Below are 13,138 nucleotides of genomic sequence, written 5' to 3'. Positions count from 1 at the left end.
GCTCTGCTGAAATCTGTCTGTCATTTGTCATTTGAAATACCAGTGGTATAGCTTGTGACATACAGCAACATGCAAGCCACCACAGTACAACAACAACAAACTGACAGACAGATGATGGTTAGATGGAACAGAAAGACAACCCAACCTGTTGCCACTGAGTTGGTTCTGACTCATAGTGACCCTCTAGCACAGAATAGAACTGCCACATAGGGTTTCCAAGCCTGTCAATGTTTGTAGAAGCTGACTGCCCCATCTTTCTCCTGTGGAGCAGCTGATGGGTTTGAACTGCTGACCTTTTGTTTAGCAGCTGAACACTTACCCTTTTAGATAGAAGGGGCCCATTGTTTCCTCTTATGATTTCAGAAGTGGGGTAAAAGCTCCTGTAGCCTGAAAGGCACTCTGTAACCTGTTTTCAGGGGTGAGTCATGAGATGTGGAGAGCAAGGGGTGGCTCTGTTTGTTGTTTTCGGCTTTTCAGCAGAACCGATTTAAACTTGGTATTTGAAAAGAGCTTATTTCTGACTCTTTGTCTACAAACATGAAGGTGCATCTGTGAGGAATTGATGCAGTCCTCTTTGTTCCATACAAAATAAAAATGTACATTACAGGCGTGTCCCCTCATTCTGGAAGGCATTCTGGATGCTTCCTCTGCCCACGCTCCAGAAGGCTCCCCAGCGCCATGTGCAGGGTTGCCACCCACGAGCACATGAGGAGGCGTGGCTTAGCTGGAGCGCACTGCGTGTTGCAGGCCTCACACTTCAGCGTCTCTTTCAGGTTGAGCCTCTCTGTTGTTGGTAAACAATCAGGGCCACTCATGTAACACATTGGCCCGTAGGCTGCGTGGAGATTGGAGGTGGCCTTGACAGGGTCTTCCTTATTGCAGTGCTGCCACTTGGGGCCGATCTCACAGGAGCTTCCTGGGGACCCCCAGAACACAGATGGCCACAGAGTGCGGACCTCGCCTCCAGGAGCGGGTGGCTGGTGGGCAGACGTGGGGAACATCAGTATCTCCTAATCTTCCTCTGGGATCTGGGATCCGGTGTCCTTCCCGAGATAAGCTGCATGGTCCAGCTTCCTTCCCCAGGCTTCCTGCTGGTATCGACCCTGCCGCCCATCCGGGGAAGTGCCATTTCCATCGGAGGTAGCTGCTTGCCCGTTTTCCCATTTTCAATGGAAGTGACAGTGTCCCCCTTCCTGAATCTGGCTTCTCGGTATTTGAAGCTGTGCTGCGTGCTATGTTCTGTTCTCCCGGACTTGGCTGGGAAATCGCCCGCCTCTCCGTTGGTACTGCCGTCTGCTCGGTACTAGAAGAGAGGTACTCGCGGTGCCTCCACATAACGCGGTGCCTCCACGTCACACCTGTGTCACACGTGCCGTACTCTCTGTTTCTTTCTTTTATGAGAATGCAGTTGACATGGAAGCTTTCGTAAGTGTGTCATACATACTCTGCCATCTCCCTGTTCCTGTCAGCTTTCCCTTCTTTTCCATTTCAATCCCACACAACCGGCCCGGGAGCTCTCAGGCATGATGCTGGACCTGTATGCTCCATTTGGGACAGCCAGGGCCTCATTCCCTTCTCGTGGTGGTGGTGGTCCCCATTCTCATGTCACACGTGTGGGGTTTACGTGAGCAGACTTTGGTCTTCTATGGCATTTTGTACAACAGTGAGGCAATAACCCCATTCTCCAGGGTATTTGCAGTACCAAGGCCTATTTTCCCATTGGAACAAGGCTCTGGACCCACAAGTGGGCATCCTTTTTTCACCCTTAGGCATTATTTTGTTTACCTAAATTATTAGCTTTCCTTAGGTGAATGGCGCCATTTATAACAAGGCTGATTAAGATCTTGTGGCATGGAGGGTTGACTTTGCACATTGTGTACAATATTTCTAATATTTGTTCAAGACAACTTTTCTCAAATATTTAATAAGAATTACTCATTGAATGTACTATCATTGCCTTCTTAGTTTGCCCCCTAGGCTCCCATAAGATCTTTGAAGCTAAGGCTAGTCAGAGCCTGGAAGGGCTTTGGAGGAAGTAGGTGTGTCAGTGTGTGGAGATGGTCCAGTGATGGCACCACTGAGTCCTGCAGTCAGTTGCCAGTCCCCGGATGATGAGGAGGCACCACTGATCCAGCGCCACGCCCCCATCATCGCCTACTGTTCTGGGGACGAGTTCCTGAGGTTTATTTTTTTGTCTGTGGTTGTGCTGTGAGGTCAGTGGCCTGGTGTTCCCTGCTGCCTTGATGGGTAATGACACTGTCCTTCTAAGGGATGAATATGGTTGGAGGCGTGTTGTGCCATGTGTCATGTCACTCATCAGGAATGCTTCAGAAAGCTGAGTAACAGGAAACTCTTCTGAATTGATGATTGAAATTAGCAATCGTCCTGACCTGTAACATCCTTCTCAAAGCACACACCTTGGTTCTCTGAAGAGCTGCAGCCCGCCCGGATTTGTCTCTGGAAAGGACACCAGGTTGAGCAGGTCCTTGTGTGCGAAGCAGACACGTGCAGGTGCTGTTCCGGGACGGGCGGCCCAGAAGGCTGATGGCCTTGAAGATTTACTGTGCGTCACCTCCGCCGTCGTTCCCATAAGTATTAATTTTAACTTCACTAATAAGAAACTGAACAGAAGTGGAATTATGAGTTCAGTAGTGTTCTGTGAAAGGTCAGTTGTTAAAAAGGCAAAGTGTGACATTCTGTGAAAAGGTGGCTTCATTAATCATCGCGACAGGAGAACGCAGGCGCTGCTGACCAGCGCCACCCAACTCCGAGGTGAGCTTCCGGGACCTAATGTGCCAGGTCTCATATGGAAATGGGTTATTTCAGTGGGTACCGAGATCATCAAAGGCGCGGCTTTTCCTTGCAATCTGAACGTGTGTGTGTGACATAGAAGATCGTGCACATGTTGTTTAGTCATGTAGTGCTGCTGTGATAGAAATGCCCCAAGTGGGTGGCTTCAGGGAACACGGTGGAGGAGACCAGAGGTCTGAGTTCAGGGCACCGGCTTGAGGGGAAGGCCCTGTCTCTGTCACCTCTCCTCCATCCCTCTGTCTTCTGATCCTTGGTTCCTTGGTGGTCATCACGTGACATGGCATTGTCTTCCCCACCTCTGCTTGTTCTCTGCACCCAGTCCACTTGGTTTACAACTCAGAAGACGTTGACTTAAGCATACCCTACATGAGTCTTACCTCATTAGCATGACAGAGACAGCCTATCCCCACATGGGATTCTAACCACAGATATGGTGTTGTAGTTAGGTTGCCACTCATCTCAACCTTGTGTACAACACTACAGAACCCCACATGTATATGGGGTAGGATTTAGAACACATTTTTGGAGGACACGATTCAGTCCATAACAGATTTGCTTGAGCATTTTGGAAAAGGAGAAACACCTGTTAATTTGACGAGCCCATTGCTGTGGAAACAGTATGGAAGTGTACCAGGGTCATGGCTAGTTGTCATCTACGCAGCATCGCATCCACGAGGGGCTGAGTGGACCTTCCCAGTGTGTGCCGGCTACAGGTACTGTCCAGGTTTCTTAGTCTCTCCTGTGCTCTGCGCTAGAGGCTGCACTTCCTCCACGTTTGACGCTGCTCTGCAAACCCCACAAGAGTGTGATTCCTGCCTGCTCCTTTCCCAGGGCGGTTATCACAGAAATATCACAGGTGGGTGGTGCAGAGGAGAAATGTATTCGCTCACTGTTGGAGAGGCTGGAAGTCCTAGCCCGGATGCCGACTCTGGAGAAGGCCTTTGTTTCCGTGGTCCCTTGGTGGTCTTCAAGTTCTGTGCTGTCATTCTCTGTTCCCCAGCGGTGCCGGTCTAACCTGCTCTTTTATATCTTGTAAGAGGTTGACCAGAGACACATCCTAGACTAATCTTGGCTCGTTAACATAACAAAGACAACCACCACATGTGGCTATAACCAAAGGACAGAGGTAAAATGACAGCACAGTTCTGGGGACACGCTCCAGCCCATTGCACTCTCTCTCTGTCATCATTTTTCTCTTCATCCATGTAGCAGAGCACCTACTGTGTGCCGGCTGACTCTGCCAGCCGTTCCACATTAAACTATCTGAGTATTTTATGTGCCTGTCAACTCTGTGTTAAAGTTCAGTGCAAATATATAAATTATTAAGCGGCGAGCCGGGGACCATCAGTCAGCCAAGCATCTTTATTGTGGCCTGCTGACAGATGACTTCCATTCAGCCAGTCAGACACGGTACTGCCGGGCGCAGGCCTCTTGCTGTATCCCTTTGTCTAGTTGCTGCTCCGGACTTCACTAAAGCCTCAGAATAGGAGCCTCACCCTGAATCCGGAGCTAGCTTTCTCTTCAGAAACGGGCATATGAAAGCTGCTCTGAAGCCAGGCCCTCTGGATGGGATGTTTCCCTCTATTTCTCTCCTGTCAGACTGCGTCCTTTTGGAAGGGCAGCGGTCGGAGTGTGTGCTTGTGGGATCCTTCCGGGGCCAAGGACAGGGAAGATCCTTTGAAATGCTTGCTTCTTGTCGGGCATTGGTATTTCTAAAGATTCAGGAATGCCTGCCCTCCTTCACCTGGCTTCTCCATTCCAACTGCCCTCATTGCTTTGGCCTTCCCTTCTGTATCTATTATCCATGACTTCCCCACTGTCGAGAAGATGGGTGGACACCAGACGGTGTGGTGATGGGGACGGTCCCAGGGCTGAGAGATCTCCCAGTGCAGACAGTGGTTGGGGTCGGTCGAGGGTCACTGGGCGAGACGGTGGGACGGGAAGTGGGGAAGGCGTTCCCAGGCTCCTGGGCTGTGTCGCGCCGGCTCTGCTACCGCGGCAGGCCTCGTGTGTTCCTGAGAGTTGTGGCCTTTCAACCCAGAGTGAGGGGACAGCCCGGCCCCTGCCCACCCGCCAGCACCGTTCTCACTCATGCAGACGTGGAAACGGAAAACCAAAGACGCTAATGACACAAGGAGCCACACGTCAGGTTGCCGTTCTGAAGACAGTGAGTTTGACAGTGAAGATGCTACCTTGTGGGCTGTTCCCCACCTTTGTCTGGGACGAAGACATGGGGCTCAGAAGACACAAACCCCCTAAAGCAGAGAGTCACACACGGAGGGTTCGGCTCCGTTTACTGGGACCACATTCATTAGATTCTCCAAACAGCATAAACTGCTAGGTCTGCAGTGTTACCATCCTGTCTCCTTATTGTCATAATTTTTGCTTAATGGCTGTTTGTGCTACATTGACCAGGTCCATGGGTTGCTTAACATAAATGATTGCGTTTGCTTATGATTAAAAACTTCCTCCATTAGAAATACAGCAGCCAGGGCCTGGTGAGGATTTGTTTGAACGTTCTGCCTCATTAGCCATGCCGTTGAGTCCACAGAGTCATTGTGTAAGAGTTAGGGACACTCGTAATGGGCTGTGTAATAACAACCCCCCACCCGCCTCTGCATAGAGACCGTCTTCCCAGAGCAGGGTAGCGAGCAGAGAGCGGGCTGGCGACCCCTCTGCTGAGCAGCACGGGCCGGACGGCTCCAGCACACTCCATGCTCCCCTGGAACAGTGGCTGAATGAAGTATTTTATTACTGGAGCAAGACTTGTTGTAAAAAGTTATATGCCGTTCACGACCAAATCCTTGCGCTCGCTGTCACTGCTCCCCTCTGCCCTCAGCTCAAGTCTTCAGCAGCTTGTGAACCTCTTGACACAGCCTTTTAACAAAAATCCACCTGCTGGTGTTGGTTTGGGAGTGGTGTTCACGCTCTCCTGGGCCCGCTTGACCCTCACACGCCCTGCCGACCTGTCGGTGTTTGGTGGTGAGCAGCCCACTTGACGGGACACAGTGCCCTGGTTTCTGTGGACAGTGACAGGCGCTGAAGTGGTTCATGTTTGGAGGACACCGAGCAGAGTGACATGGTGTCCTGGAATAGCCACATTAAATGTGATGGCGTTTTTGTGGCAGACGTAAAATTCTTCGCCTTGAAAGCCTGGCTCAGCCTGAATGAGTGTTCAGTTTTCTCTATTGACAGCACTCCTTGTGGGTGGGGTCCTGACACAGTGTCTCCTGTGGGTCCCTCAGGAGCCCGTAGCCCTCCCAGCCGAGTACTGTTGTGGTCGCCTGAGATAATACTCTGGGACTTCGTCTCTTTCATACTTTGAGAAATCCTTCACTGTTCTAAGAGGCTGGTTTGTTTTAATTGTTATTTGGGGTGTTTCAGAGCAAGCTGGTTTTTCATTCAGCAATTCATGCACGTTTTGTGACATCCGTTGCAGTCCTCAGAGTGTAGCAGCACTTTTCACACGTCCTTCCCGTGTTTACCATTTTCTTAACAGCAAGTTTGGTTGTGGAAATTGATTTCTACAAACCAAGAATGGGCATGGATGCTGTGTGAGCACCTCAGGGTCCTGCTTCTCCTCAGGAGTTAGCCCTGAGGGCAGGCAAGGGTGGGGCATGGACTGGGTGGCCTGGCATGGGTTGCTGGTTTTGGAGTCCATGATGCACTCACACACACTAGCCCTGAGTTACCCCTCACGTGACTGGGTCTGGTTCACAAGCCCCTTCTGGTTCTTCAGGGCCTCATTGCGTCGGAGAACGAATTGTCCTCATGCTCTGGGGACTAACTCATTAATGGCCGGAGTGGCCACCATCTGAGGGCCTGGGGACGCTTCCTCTGCAGGCAGCGTGTCCTGTGGTGGGGACACCTTGACCCGCTGTCGTCTCTGCCGCACCTGTTATGCACCTGAGGACGGGCAGGTGGGGAAGTGGGAGGATGCTTGGCTTGGAAGGCGGTACAGAGTGGACTGGGAGTGGATGTGAAGGGAGGCTCGCGACAGCAGGGCGGACGAGCGTGCGGCCCCTCCTGAGTGGGACACCAAACACTGCCGGTAGCCCTTTCCTTCTCTTGGCCCCCTTCTTTCAGTCCCGCTCACCTTTCCCTGCCCCTCCTCGTCTTCTCCCCTCGTTTGGTGATGAGGTCCCTTTGTTGAGTCTCTTCCTGTGCTATGTGCTCCCCCTCCACCTTCCTTCCACCACCCCCATCTCCTTATTCTACCCCCTCTCAGCCCTTCAGCTTCCAGGAAGCCTGCCTGGCTGGCCACATGCTGGCTGCCTGGTGCTGACCCAGAGCTGAGCTGGGTCTTGGGTTGCCATGTCTCCGCCTGCTGCCCACCTTAGCCCTGCCTCCCAGCCCCCTGCCCTTGGCCCCTAGCCCTGAGTCTCTTTCCCAGCACAGCTGGAGGAAGTCCCCATACATAGGCTTTAGCTCATTGGAAAGCTGCCCCACCTTTTCTCCAACAGATGAAGGCTTCATGAAGGATGGGGCCCTTCACAAACATGCCCTTTCTGCCGGCTGGAAGGTGGAGTCGACAGGATGAGCTCTGCAGGGCCAGGGCTGGCTATGACACAATGGGACGTTGTGCTGGGTTCCGTGTGGAGGTCAGGAGCAGAGTGACTGAGGACCTGTTGTTTGCTCTCCTAGTACCCGGGCAGTTTAAAGACTTGCAGCTGCCTTGATTAGGTTTGGTGATCTTCTGGTGGTCAGCTTCCATAAATATCTACAGCCTTGGAAACCCAATGGGGTTTCGAACCAACTCGATGGCAATGAGTTTGGTTTTTGGTTTCTGGGCAAGCAACAGAGTAAAGAGAGAAAGATGCAGTCTGCCCTCTGAGCTAACCTATGCGGCAGGCAAGGCACCTGCTGGAATAAAGGGAGGTGCATGTGTTGGAAAATGTAACACTGGTCTGTAGACTCTTGGCCCCTCTGGTTGGCATTGTAGCACGTCCTGTGGGATGATGAACATGCCACTGCACGTTCCGGCTGTTGGTGCCTCATGGCAAGGAGAGAGATGGATGGGAATGAGCTTGAAGAACTGAGGCCGAGGGGTCATGATGCTCAACAGTGGGTTCTTGTTTCTTTGGACATGGCAAACGCTCTCACCTGTATTGGGTGGCGTGTGCGCCTGTGTTGGGCGATGTGTGTGCCTTGTCAGGTGTGGCATGTAGAACATGATACACACTTCTCCTCTATCAGCCCGTGTGCCTGTGCCGGGCCTGTGGGCCCCTCACCTGTGTACCTGTCTCCAGTAGACTACACTTCAAATGTGAGGTCCTAGCAACCATATGCATTATCTGGAGGAGTTCATTTTGGGGTGTGAATATGTCTTCATCCCGGAGACCCTAGGGTATCTGGTTCCTGGCCTTGCTGTTGGGGTTGGTGTGACTCCTTACTGGAGTGGTCTGGTGGTTGGGCTCTTGATCCGTGCCCGCAATGGTCTGGGGGGCAGCTCTGAGTCCCCTTTCTGGAGAACCAGCTCAGCTCCTCCTCCACTCCTTCCCACTGCCTGTGTGACTGGCTCATTCTTGTCCATAAGTGAGCCCAGCTTGCATATGACCTTATGTTCCAGGGCCAGGGGGACAATGTGGGACAGGAGGCCCCTGCCTGCTTCTCCCATGATTGGGTACTGGGAGTTCAAGGGGAGAGGACACCCTTAGGTGGCTGAAGCTCTCATGAGTTGCTTTCTGCCATGTAAGCTGGAGTGTCCTTACACAACCATGGACTTGAACATACATACCAGTGCTCCTGAAGTTGACATGGGACTGGCAGCATTTCATTCTCTCATGTACGAGGTCACCGTGAGTGGAGCCCACTCACTGGCATATGCCAACACAGTATCACCAGGAGAAGTGTGCCCACGTGAGTCACAGTGTTTTAGGGGGAAGTGAATGATGGCACAAGCAGAACTAGAATTGCTCAGCGACCTGGAATCTGCAAAAGTGTGAGACCTTGTTAGAAATGCTCTCGACATGGAAACTAAGCCTGCAAGAATGTGGCAATACTCTGGTGGATTTTGACCACTTCACTGTGCTAAAGTTTAAGTTCCGCAGAGATGGGGAGATGCCATCCCTGAGCTCTGAGGCACTCTGGCCTCACAGGGGTCCGGGCTTCTTTGTGTCCATTTCCTCGGGCAGTCCAGTGGAGGTGGCTGGGCTCCAGGTACCACAGTGAGGCCCCTCACTCTTGCTCACAGAGGCCCTGAGAAGTTGATGTTCATCACTCGGCACCAGGGCCCCCAGGCCCTTGAGGAACCACACCATGTCCACATCTCAGAGGAGCTCTTGGGGAGGGGGCCCTAGCAGCATAGAGCTGAGGCTCTGACAGGCTTCTGTGCTCTTGAGGTGCTAGGCAGAGCCATACATGGTAATCGGTCCCTTGCAGATGGACGCTGCCATGCCCATGGTGACACGTGACAATTATAAACAGGCGCCTTGGTTTCAAGTTGCCAGTGTGTGTCAGGGACCTGGGTTGGGAGCCAGCGCGTGTTTTAGGGTATTTCACCTTTAGAGACCTGGGTGGGGCCCTCAGAGCTGCTTGGCTTTCCTTAGGCTCTGGCCCGTGCAGCCCCACCCAGGTCAGCCTGCGCAGGTGGCCCTCTGACGGCGGTTCTCCCGTGGCCACCTGAAGGGACAGCTGCTCAGAGGGCTCTGTTGGCCCCGAGTGACTGCTCCTGACGCCCTTCCCCATCTTCCCTCTGTCCCCGGGTCCCCCTCATGAGCGGGAGCAAGGAGGTCTTGGAGGGCTGAGGCTCGTGCTCCCACCTAAGAGAAGTGAACAGCTTGGGGAGGGCTCCCGAGCACCCTGGAAATCTTGGGGAGCTGTCCGAGTGAAGCGTATGGGGCTCAGGGCATCCCAGTGGTAGATGAAAAGTCAGTCCTTCTCTGGCCAGAAGGCAGGCAAGTGGCAGTGTTATTCGAGGGGAAAAAAAGCAAGCCCGACGAAGCCTCGATACAGCATCTTAGTGGCAATAAACGCCCGTGCAGATTTACTGGTGGAAGGTTCCTTCTGTAATACTGTGTGATGCTGGGTTATTTTGTGTTCAAGAGCTACATTTATCACAAAAATGATGATATACAAATCACTTCCATATCACAGAGTGTTCTTGGTCAAAATTGGCTTCAGGCGAGTGAGATCTCGGAGTAAACAGTATATGAAGACCATATCTTAAAATGATCGATCACCTAATTTTGTTCTGACAGAGGTTTTTGCCGCAACAAACATCTGTCATTGAAATACCAATTCAGAGATATGGAAGCCAAATTGTCGAGGTTTCCTGCGATCTGTCGCTCCAGCCTGAAGAACGCCGCCACGCCACACTGCAGCATGGAGAAGGCGGTAAGCCAGCCTGCACTTGATGCCTGTTAAAACCAAATAAACAATTTGGAGAAATAAACTGCTGAACTGCAAACCAAGTCTTTAAAATGCAGACGTCGGGAGCGGGCTGGGAAGGGCTGGCTCTTCCAGGGACACACAGAGCACTGCATGTGCCTTCGCTCAGAGTCCAGCGCCTCGAGTCACTGGACTCCAGGTCTTGGCGTTGTGTCTGCCTCCGGGCGGTAAGCACTTCCTGCCTTTTGTTTCCTTTCCAGTACTGTGATTATAACGTTCAACCCCAGATCTGGAGGACGGTCTTGGTGCTCTCTGTCCTGACAGGAGCAGGTGTACGGCCAGGACAATAGTGGTGTCACGGGTACTTCTGGTCGTCTTTCTCTTGGCACCTCTGTCCTCCAGGTGGGGGAGTCCGACAAGGGAACTTGGCGTCCTGGGACTTGAGAGAAAGGGAGACATCAGATGTCTCTAAAGATGACACCAAAGAACTTGAGCAGTCCTAGGCTCCAAGTTAAAAAAATGAGGTTTGATCCTGGTCCAAGCCTCAATTCTGGGATGATTAAACAAAATGAACAATGGCACACCTGAGATGCTCAGGAGACAGTTGAGACATGTGCCCCGGGTGAGCGGTTCTCAATGGTTGTAACAGAAAGTACAGTCTCTTTTAAAATCAGCGGCGGTGGCAGGCCCCTGGGGGCAGTTCACTGAGCCGTCCCATGCATCAGCCCGCCAGGGACTAGGGAGCCTTGGCCTTGGAAGGTCACACCCTGGCTCCCCCACCCATCTCTGCTGCCCTGTTCTGCCCTCTCCCTGCTGAGGCTGCTAGTCTTGCCCTGCACAGGACTTGACTAGAAGCTTCCGCAGCCACAGTCTGGGTCCCACTCGGCTCCAAGAATCCAGATTTTCAAAATGCTATTGCATTTCTTAGGGTCCGTGGGTGGCACGCATGGTTAAGTGTGACTGTTGTGAGCGCTGGCACTTTGAATCCATGCAGGTGCCTCGGAGGAAAGGCCTGACAATCTCCTGAGAAATTGGCCACCAGATGCCCTCTGTGTGACACACGGGACCGCCGTGAGCCAGAGTCCACTCCCCAGCAGCTGGTTTGGTTGGTTAGTTGGCTGTTGGGACCATTTCATGCACTTAAGCACACAGTCAGCATTCCGAGGCTTCCCAGTTAGCCTTTGGAATTGTGTTACGATAGGATGAAGCCAGCGTGGGAGCTGTCTTCTGGCCAGCTCTTCCCTGGGGAGTGAAACCATGGGATGTAGAGTCACCAGACTCCAGACCCGCCATTTCCTGACTCTGGCCAGTTACTCTGTTTGACGCATCTGCGCATTGACGTCCTCGTCTGCGACCATGGGCTGCTTGTGAGGACACGTGTGTGTGTCTAGAGCATGTATGGCTGTGATGATGTCCCGCAGCAACAGGGGACGAAGTGGTGGTGGTGGTAGGTACCGTTGGGTCGGCTCTGACTCACAGCGACCCCACCCACAACGGAACGAAGAAGCACTTCCCAGGCCTGTGCCAGCCTCACCGTCGTTGCCATGATAGAGCCCATTGTGGCAGCCGCTGTGGCAGAGTCCTTCTTGCTGAGGGCCTCCCTCTTTTTCACTGACCCTCTGCTTGACCACGAGCGATGTCCTCCAGGGACTGATGTCTCCTGACGACATGTCCAAAGTACGTGAAACAAAGTCTCACCATCCTCACTTCCAAGGAGCATTCCAGCTGTGCTTGTTCCAAGACAAATTTGTTTGTCCATTGGTAGTCCATGATCTATTCAATATTCTTTGCCAGCACCATAATTCAGAGGCACCAATTCTTCTCCAATCTTCCTTATTCACTATCCAGCCTTCAAAAGCATTATTATGTTATTATTGTTATGTGCCGTCGAGTCGGATCCGACTCATAGTGACCCCTCCTTGGGTTTCCGAGGCAGTATCACTACGGAAGTAGATTGCCCCATCTTCCTTCCGAGGAGTGGCTGGTAGGTTTGAACTGCCAGCCTTCTGGTTAGCAGTCAAGTGCCTTAGGCACTACGCTACCAGAGCTCCTTTCATATGCATAGGAAGCAATCAAAACACCATGGCTTAGGGCAGGTACACCTTCATCTTCAAGGGGACTTCTTTGCTCTGACTCTTTAAAGAGGTCTTTTGCAGCAGATTTGCCCAGTGCACTACGTCATGTCATTTCTTGACTGCTGCTTCCATGGGCACCAGTTGTGGATCCAAGTGAAATGAAATCCTTGACAGCTTCAGTCTTTTCTCCGTTTATTGTGGTGTTGCTCATTGGCCCAGTTGTGAGGATCTTCATCTTCTTTTTGTTGAGGTGTAATCCATATTGAAGACTACAGTCTTCATCAGTAAATGCTTCAGGCCCTCCTCACTTTTAGCAAGCAAGTCTGTCATCTGCGTATCACAGGTTGTTAATGAATCTTCTCCAATCCTGATGCCACATTCTTCTTCATACAGTGCAGCTTCTTGGATGATTTGCTCAGTGTGCACATTGAATAAGTGTGGTGGAAGACTACAACCCTGACACCACAGCCTTCCTGATTTTAAGCCACGATATCCCCTTGTTCTGTTCAAGCAAGGAGTAAGGGGCGTAGGAGTGATGATAACAGCCATTGTCACCCTCAGGATTGTGGTGGATGGTGGTGCTGAGCGATGACCCACACACACGTGCCCTCCGGAGTCTTTCTGCAAGGTCTACCTGACAACTCATCACGTGTCATCCAAGTTAAAGACAGCCACTTCAGAGGGTGTTTTTAGACCAGAGACGTCATGCCAGAGTGCCTGGGACAGTGGCCCTCACCAGTGTGGGTCGGTTTTCTCAGAGGGTGTTTCTAGACCAGAGATACCACTCTAGTACATCTGGGACAGTTGCCCTTCTCAGAGGGTGTTTCTAGACCAGAGATACCACTCCAGTGCATCTGGGACAGTTGCCCTGACTGCTGTGGGTCAGTGTCTTAAAGGGTGTTTCTAGACCAGAGATGTCACCC

This window comes from Orycteropus afer, unplaced genomic scaffold (genome assembly GCF_000298275.1).
Source record: "Orycteropus afer afer isolate SDZICR_OR568_19922 unplaced genomic scaffold, OryAfe1.0 scaffold00038, whole genome shotgun sequence".
In the NCBI taxonomy this organism is placed as follows: Eukaryota; Metazoa; Chordata; class Mammalia; order Tubulidentata; family Orycteropodidae; genus Orycteropus; species Orycteropus afer.
Note: the sequence above shows the minus strand (reverse complement) of the source record.